The sequence below is a fragment of the Micromys minutus genome (assembly GCF_963924665.1).
Source record: "Micromys minutus genome assembly, chromosome: 21".
Lineage (NCBI taxonomy): Eukaryota > Metazoa > Chordata > Mammalia > Rodentia > Muridae > Micromys > Micromys minutus.
In genome coordinates, this window is record NC_137956.1 from 21,440,479 (window position 1) to 21,449,313 (window position 8,835).

The 8,835-nt window shown below is 47.6% G+C and overlaps 1 long non-coding RNA gene and 1 pseudogene across 2 annotated transcripts; one reads left to right on the top strand and one right to left on the bottom strand.

The window, feature by feature from the left end:
- Nucleotides 1–260: 260 nt before the first annotated feature.
- On the bottom strand, nt 261–1,784 carry LOC308434120. The gene is made up of 5 exons (XR_013975465.1): nt 1,752–1,784; nt 1,346–1,447; nt 1,191–1,249; nt 810–870; nt 261–620 (listed from the first exon to the last, which is right to left on the bottom strand). It is a non-coding gene; the product is annotated as an uncharacterized lncRNA (long non-coding RNA).
- A 3,478-nt stretch (nt 1,785–5,262) lies between these two features.
- Nucleotides 5,263–6,728, top strand: LOC308434207 (transducin-like enhancer protein 6; annotated as a pseudogene). Its single transcript has one exon. The product of its transcript is annotated as a transducin-like enhancer protein 6 (transcript).
- The last annotated feature ends 2,107 nt before the right edge of the window (nt 6,729–8,835 follow it).

Consider the following 8,835-nt stretch of genomic DNA (forward strand, 5'->3'; position numbering starts at 1 on the left):
ATCCAGGCAATCTAGTAGCAGGCTAGGCCCGACAGCCTGTTCTCCAATCTCCAAACTGAGGCCAGCATCTCTAGTTGAATGATTATGGGATACCGTGTCAAAAAAGTTCAATTCTTGTCAATTACCACAAAGGAAAATGAGCTAGCATCAGTAAGAACTTAAAAAAAGTAAAGCCCACTTGGGGAGCAGAAGCAGGGGGATTCAAGACAAACGTTGAAAACTCAATTTCCAGTGTTAACTGCAATGGAACACAGAAAGAATTGAAGAAATACTCAAAACTCAATGTTTATTGCAGCACCCCCAAGTAATCACGGTTGGATAAGAAGCAGTTCAGAACCAATTTTACGATTACAAACATGTTGAATTGTCTCTTACATTTATGCCATCAGCTCACTCAGAAGCTTCAGACTAGAACACCAACATACATGGATTGGCACCATTAATATACAGCCTTCAAAAATGCATAGGCCACACCAGATGCTGTCCTGCTCACTGGGTAGAGGGACAGCCATGGCCATGTAGATCCCATCTCAAACACCCCGTACTAACACTGGGCGGGCATCTGCCTTCTGGATGTTTACCACATGTAGTTCTCATTGATAGAAGGGGTGTCACTGGCCCTACAAAAGAAACACAGGCATTACTTTTAATACCGCCAACATCTAAACAGAACACAACAGTCCTTTGTAATGGTCCGTCTCAGAAGCCAGATCCGTAATTTTGGTTTTTCAACAGAAATTCAGATTCGGGATAGGATCATCACAGATCAGACCAACAATATGTCTAGCAGAAAACGAAACACCACTCACATGCATTCCTGCTCGAGGAGCTTCGCAGGTGACGGGCATCTCAATGGGCTGGCATTCACTGCTGGCAGAAAGTACGACACACTGTTAATATTCGCTGCATAAAGACTAAGCCAGACTTAAAAACAGTGCTCTCATCTCAGAAGCTCTATCTGTCTTCAGGTAATCATCTCTGGACACAGTTCACCCCTGTTCAGGCCAGTTATGTCTCACAACTGTCTAATCACACTATGAACTCACTTCAGTCATCCCAAGTTAAAAAGGAAGCTGCAGTGTTTGGTCAGCACGACTTCAGAATAGTTATCACAGAAAGCTTACTTCACAATGGGTAAAAATGTTTTGAATGCTGACAAAAAAAAAAAAAATCCCAGGCTCCATACACACCTTTACAAGGGTCATGTCTTAAGCAACCTTCCTCTCAGATGCTTCTGGCTCTCCTCCATCTAAAATGATTTAAACAAACATTTTATGCATCACACACTACTACTTCCTATCGCTCTAAGTCAGTGTACTCAAGTTAAAGGGTGCATCGCCCTTACCTTGGTTTCCGATTGCAACTGCTTTGAAGACCTGACGAACAATGGCGCCATGTCCACGTGACTGTGCATATAATCGGATGTCTCTTTAGGTGACACCAGTACCTTCCGGAACAGTACAAAATTCCCAGATTATTTTTTGCAGATCCTGCTGTGTAAAAACCCGCCCATGCTGGGACTGAGGAACTAGAGCGCATGCGGCCTTTGGCTAGGCCGCTCAGTTCCCAACTCCCTTAGGCCCAGGCTCCAGTCCCGAAATATCGTTAGCTACTGCGCATTTCTCCGAATAAGTTTCCACTGGTACCCTAAGCCCAAGTCTCAGAGGCTGCTGCACACAAGCTGAACCTCCAAATTCTCTTAGCACCCACCCCATATTTCACGTGGTCAGCCGAACATGGAAGTCACTTACCCACAGCACAAAGAGAGGATCCGGCCTCTTCTAGAAAAGAACGAGCCGTGCTTCCCGCAGCTCCTTTTATAGCTCCCTTTGCGCGAGATCGAGGCTGCCCCTCCCTCTTGCTCCGATTGGACGTGATTTCGCGTGGGGGCGTGGCTTTTCATGAAGCAACGCGTGGGGATCCAGCGCCTTGGCTCTTTTTTTTTTTTTTTTTTTTTCAGGCCATTCCGGGGCGTGGTGCGCGCCGCCCGCCAGCCGCGTGCCTGTCCTTTTCTGTGCGCGTTCCCGCTGGCTCGCCGCCACCGGTCTCTTCTCTTCGGCGTCTGGCGGGCCGCTTGCTCGACGTGGCGTGGGAGTGGCGCCAGAATTCAAACGAACTGCCGCAGTTGGAGGCGAGGTCACCGCCTGCTTCGAGTCTAGTCGGCACGGACGGTCGGCGGCTGGGAGTGGCCTTGACTTCGCCGTGCTGGCGGCTTTGCGCGCAGCTGGTGGAGGAGCTTGGCTGCGTTGGCGTCCAGCGCTGCTCTGTGTTTTCAGCAGGGTCGCTGAAGGGACCTTGGAGGACAGAACTACGCTGGTGAAAACCGCCAAGCTCTCCGTTGATCCTTCGTGTACTCTGGGGGTGCCGCTGGTCTGCAAAGGGCCACGCTGTCGCATGCATGCTATATCCAACGCTCACTTGGGCGCCCAGCCAGGTCCAACGCCGGACCCCCAACCCTCCTTCCTCTCTCTCCTTCCTCTCTCGTACCAGACAGTAGTGACTGTTACACTGTCACAATCCTGAGAAGTTAAACATTCCTTTTCACAGAGAAGGAAGCAGGTGAAAAGCCGCCAATTGGCCTAAGGTCACACAGCAACCCTTCATTATTTTAAAGTTTTTCCCTACTAAATTATCTGCGAGGAAAGAAACTTAAGACTTCAAACGTCAAACTTAAAATCCAAAGTAATTTGTATGAGTGACTGTATGGATACCCATGCTACATTTGGATATTTCGCCATTTGCAAACTGGGGTCTTTATGTGTGCACTTGCAGTCAATTTACATTGACATTTGTCCTCGGGTCACCATACTTGCAGTGTGGTATGCATGCACCACCCACCCACACACACATCATCCACACATGCAATAGTAATGATAATAAATAAATAAGCCATTTGGATAAGAGATCTACATTTCTACCATAGAAGGTAGAGAATAGAATCACATATGGTAAAACCTTGGTACAGCATCTGGTTAAGTACTGTGCCTCTGAGCTACATTTTAAGCCTGTGGTATTAATTTGGTTCTTTATTTTGTGTATATGAGTACACAGTCACTGTCCTCAGACTCACCAGAGGATACCATAACCGTGGTTGTGAGTCACCACTTGGCTGCTGGGATTTGAACTCAGGACCTCTGGAAGAGCAGTCAGTGTTCTTAACCACTGAGCCATCTCTCCAGCCCCCAATTTGGTTCTTTTTAAGTATATGTGCTCAGGTATGCACATGCATGTGGATGCTAAAGGACAGACAGCCTTGGATGTTATCCTCATGAACACCGTTTATTTCCTTTGACATAGGGCCTCTTACTGGTCTGCCGCTCACAGATTAGGCTAGACGGACTGAGACACAGGTCTGGGAGATCTGTTTCCACCTCCCAGTGCTGAGATTACAAGCATGCGCCACCACTAACATTTTTATGTGGTTCTGAGAATTGAACTCGGGTTCTTGGGCTTGCAAGGTCAATGCTTTACCTACAGAACCATCTCCACAGCCACAGAATTCGGTTTTCAAGGTCATTAGATGAATATTATCTTCACAATGATTTTGTGTCAGCTTTCATCACACAAAAGCAGTGAACTTAGATCAGTGGTTCTCAACCTGTGAGCTGAGACCCTGTTGACAAACCTCTATGTACAAAAATACATCATGACTCAGAGCGGTAGCAAAATTAGGAAGTAGCAATGAAAATAATTTACGGTCGGAGGGTCACTACAACATGAGGAACTGCATTAAAAGGTTGCAGCATTAGGAAGGTTGAGAACCAATGACTTGGATAACCAACTTTCGTAAAGAGAAAAGATTTTGGTTCATGGTTTGAAGGCTCTAGCCCATAACTGGTCGTTCCATTGCTTTGGGCCCGTGGTAAGGCTGGGGCTTATGTTGGAAGTGAATAACTTAGCAAAACTACACACCTCATGGCCAGGAAACGAAAAAGAGAAAAACCAAAGCCCCAGAGTTGCCTTCAAGAGTGCACCTCCACTGACCTGAAGGCCTGGTCTGCTGCTTCTTAAAGTTTTAAGAACCATGGGGCTGGCTAATGTTCACTGTCAACTTGGTAGGGTATAGAATGGTCTCTGTATAGGAGAAAGACATAGGTGTATCAGTGAGGATGTTTCCAGAGAAGCTGAACAGGAGAGACCACCCTGAATGTGGATGGTATCACCTCTAGGGAGTTGCGTGACTCCAGACAGAATAAAAACTGAAAAAAGAGAAAGCTGGCTGAACACCAATGTTTGTTCCTGACTGTGCAGGCGATGTGACCAATTGCTTCACACTCCTGCTGCCACAACTTGAGCCATTTTTTTTTTTTTTGTCATCACCCTTTCTCCTAATTGGTAGACTATACCCTCAAAGCATGAGCAAAATGAAATGCTTCCTTAAGTTGCTTTCCTTGGGCACTTTGTCACAGTAATGGAAAAGTGTAACCACTTTCCAGTATTGCCAACATGGGGACCAACCCTCTAACACACGGGGTTTGAAAGACACTGAATATCCAAACTATTGTACCTTGCTTTAAAATGAGAAAGATGTGTGGAGATCTGAGTTGACTAAGGTCAAAATTACTGTGACTCCAGCCTCATAACCATGTCATTCCAAGTGTGCTGTCATGGTAGGCAGTGACAATGAACAGTGGGAACAAAAAGGAGGCAGAGTGGACCCTGGCAGGGAAGAGGATGGTGGCCCCAGTGACTCACAGAAATTTGAGATCAAGGACAAGAGGATGATGTAGTTTTGCTTTTGTTACATTAAAAAAATCATATATGTGGATGTGTATGGGTACCCTGACTGCTTGTATGTCTGTGTGCCATGCACTTGCATGGTCTGCAGAGGCCAAAAGAGGGTGTCGGACCCCCTGGGACTGGAGTTACAGGTGGTTGTGAGCCACCTTGTGGGTGCTAGAAATTGAATCCAAGTCCTCTAGAAGAGCAGCTAGTTGCTTTTCACTGCTGAGCCGCCTTCTCTTTTGTTAAATTTTAGATGAGCGGGCCGTCAAAATTGTAAACTGAACTCCAAGAGAAAAGACTAGTGGACAGATGCTGACCAGGGACTGTGAGAGCTGATGCAATAGCAGTGTATGCAAATTAGTACCGCTGTGTATGCAAATGCCGTAGCCAGCTTTGGAAAACATAGTACTTACCAGAAGTGGTTATAGCTTCCTCCTGGCCTAAACTTGGTTGACCTCTGAGGCTTCCTCTGTGATCCCCAGGGTGTCCCCAACCTCAGTAGTGCCTTCCAACCTCTCCAGTCGGCATTTGTCTGTCATGGAACTGCTGCCTGAGGGGCTCAAGAGCAGGTTCTCTGAAATGATGGTCCAGCTGGACAACACCTCCAGCCTGGTGGAAAACTTCTTTCAGCTGATAGAGGTCTTCAGCAGGACCCCAGGGATCCTGGAGATGATGAAGACCACCCAGAACTTAGCTAAGAAAGAAGCAGGTCTGAGTCTGCAGTCCCCCAGAACTCCAAGTTCAAAGCCAGCCCAGGACCTCAGCTGTCTACCAGACATTGGTTCTTCTCAGAGGCTGATGAGCCCAGGATCCACAGCCTGTCTGGGACTAGGAGCCCCAGTTCTGGCAAGGCTTCCTGACCCAGGAACTCTGGAAACTTTTCATGGACGGCCGCCAAAGGAACCAACAGGAACATGGGGAAAGCAAAGACTCAGGCCTGTGTGACTCTAAGTGGGAACCTCAGCCCAGGCACAGAAACAGCCTGAGTGACTCAGCTGACCCCATCCTGATCGAGTCTCCCTCAGACCTGCTAGGTGATTACCAAGAAGATACCAGGCAGTCCCAATCTAAGACCCAGAAATCTTCTAGAAGAGATGATACATTTCTGAAGCCCTTGTCCTGGGACTCTGAAGTGTCTGGCACATCAGTCTGGCAACCAGAGACGTTCACTGCCCCCCAAGTGTTGCAGAAGGTGAAACAACAGGAGCTGCTGGTGGTGATAGCAGCGAACTCCTTCACGCAGCACGTCTTCACCTGCAGCCAGAGTGGCATCAAGGTGTGGCACCTCATGAGCCAGGTGGCTGAGGACAGACACCCTGAAAGCTGCTAAAGACGCAGCATTGTCTGGGCCGACAGGGCATACCTGCACACCTGTCTGCTTTCCTCTAACAGCAGGCCCCTGTTCTCAGGTGGACACAACTTACCTGGCATGATCATGTGGGACCTGGTAGTCACGTGCTTGTATGAGAAGTGCCAGCTACCCTGCAAGGGCCTGTCCTGCCAGGTGCTGGCCAGCAAAAAGGAAAACATGGTCTTTGCTGCTTTCACAGATGGCATCCTCAGGACATGGGACGTGCGGACTCAGGGAATAGTCAGGGACTTCAAAGGCCATGCCAGTGCAGCCAACAGCATTGAGGTCAAGGATGACAATGTCTGGACGGCAGTTCTGGATGCCTGTCTGCGATGTTGGGACCTGTGGATGGCCAAGGTGTCACTGGAGTATCTGCTCCAGTCCCAGGTCATGAGCCTGTCTCACAGTCTGACCGAAGACTGGCTGCTGCTGGGCCTGGCGGATGGTCAGCACTGCCTGTTCAAGAGCCACAACAGGAGCTAGGCACACAATGTGGGCACCAAGGACACGACCATCTCAGGCCTCAACTTCTTCCCAACTGGTCCCTGAGGCTGCTGCCGTCAGATGCTTCGACATGACTGAGAACAGCAGGCTGATTGCCACAGGATCTGAGGACTGTGCCTCGGTGTACCACATCAATCCTTTCCCCTAACTGCACAGTGGCGGATGGCGATGGGTGTGAAGGGTCTGGATTGCTTCTGGAGAGTTCCATGAGGTGTGCAGACCGCAAGTCACAAAAAAATAAAGGGACGTGGTTACATAATAAATGTGTAAGATCAATGGTACTATTGCAGCTTCCAGATAAATCATAGGAAAATATGTACACCAAGCTAAGCATGATATGCACAGTTCATTTATTTCACAGCAGAAAAGTCTTAAAAGTTCAACAATTCTCTCTTGTCAGTAGAGTAATCCCCTACTTCCCACCCCCTGGTCTGAATTATCCAGTAATTCGAGGTTTCATGACAAGACGTACCCACTGCCAATGCTATGAGAATTAAAAACGAAACTGGTAAAGTTAATGAAAACGTCTCACATTTGTGGCTATTGATCCATGTGTCTGAAGTTCAGGGGCGAGGTTAGGGCTTGAGTGTCACTGGCATAAGAAAGTAATTTAAAGCATGAAAGAGTGGGATCACCAGGGAAATATATAGAGAACAGGACAAAGTGCAGTCCAGGGGCCCTGAAACTGGAGCGTTCCAGTGGAGGATGAGAAGCTAGCCAAGGAGACCCCTAGAGGGGAAGAATGCAGTTTCCCAGAATTGAAGCGTTTCTTTGAGAAATAGGCCACCTGGATCGAATGCTTCTAATACGTTGAGTTTGATAATAGAAACAACCATTGGGGTTGGCCACTGGTGGCTTCCGGTTGTCTCCGTAGCAGAGCAGTAGTGATGGTGGTTCATCTGAAGAAGGAGTAAGATGATGCGAAGGCAGATGTGGATTAGCAAGTATCTAGGAATGTAAGGAAAGAGGGCTGTTTTTAAGAAGTGGGTGGTGCTCGACACGGACTTTGTGTGATCATGGGCTGCAGGAAAGTGATAGGATTCCAGGAGCCAAATCTTTGAATTCAAAGACAAGCTCTTTTCCAGATCAAAAATGAAGTCTTTGATCAGAATAAGAATATGTCATGTTTTAAAATAGAAGGCAGGTGTTGGCAAAGGAAGTCACATGCAGCTTGTCCATGATCCCGTGACTATGTAAGGGTGTGCTTTGTTGTGGCTCAGAACATCTTCTTTTTTGGCATGGAGTCATGAAGTCTGCATAGCCTGTGCTTGTAACACGGCTGCCAGTGCCTGCTCCAGGGTTTATGAGCACTTCTCTATTTGGCTTTAAGAATGTGTATCCTCTAGAAACCCACAGCCAAACATTAGGAAGAGCTCATGGAGGTGTGTGTATGTGGGGCAGGGGGAGATTCAGAGAAAGAGTGGGAAGGATTGGTAGGAGCCAGAGGGGTTGAGGACATCAGGAGAAGAACATGGCCCACAGAATCAACTAAGCAGGGCTCCTAGAGGCTCACCAAAATTGAAGTGGCGACCATAGAGCCTGCACTGATCTCCACTAGGTCCTCTGCATTCATATTGTTGGTGTTCCTGTGGCACTCCAAACAGTGGGAGTTGGGGGAGGGTGTCTCTGACTCTTGTGCCTGCTCTTAGGACCCTTTTCCTCCTACAAGGTTGCCTCATCCAGCCTTTATGTGGGGGATTGTGCCTAGCCTTACTTATTGTAATTTGTTATGTTGTGTTTGGTTGATATCTCTGGGAGTCCTGCTCTTTCCAGAAGGGAAACTGGAGGAGTGGATATGGGCAGAGAGAGGAGTCTAGGAAGAGTGGAGAGATGGGGAACTGTGGTCTGGATGTAATGTATGAGAAAAGAATAAAGAAAAAAAAAAAACAATGTACATCCTCTAGTATCTGGACAAGCCCACTACTGTATCTCACCCTAGCCAAGTGAAAAGAGTTCATTTGGCCACAACCTCAGAGTGATACATGTAGACCACCACTCTAAGGCTGCTATATGGTAAGACCTGCTAGCCACGAGGGGACAATATTCACTGTTAACTAATCTTTTTCTCTTCATGTGAGGAAAGCAGTGATCCACATGAGCTACTGCCTTCTTGGTGACCTTGACATCTCTAGTCCTTAGAGTGGACCACATGATGAGACTGATACTCCTGGTGTTACTTGAGGAACAGTTTGGCACAGAACCAGAATTATCCCAGCATAGAGGACACACAATTGGTGTCTGTCAATTTCAGGGTG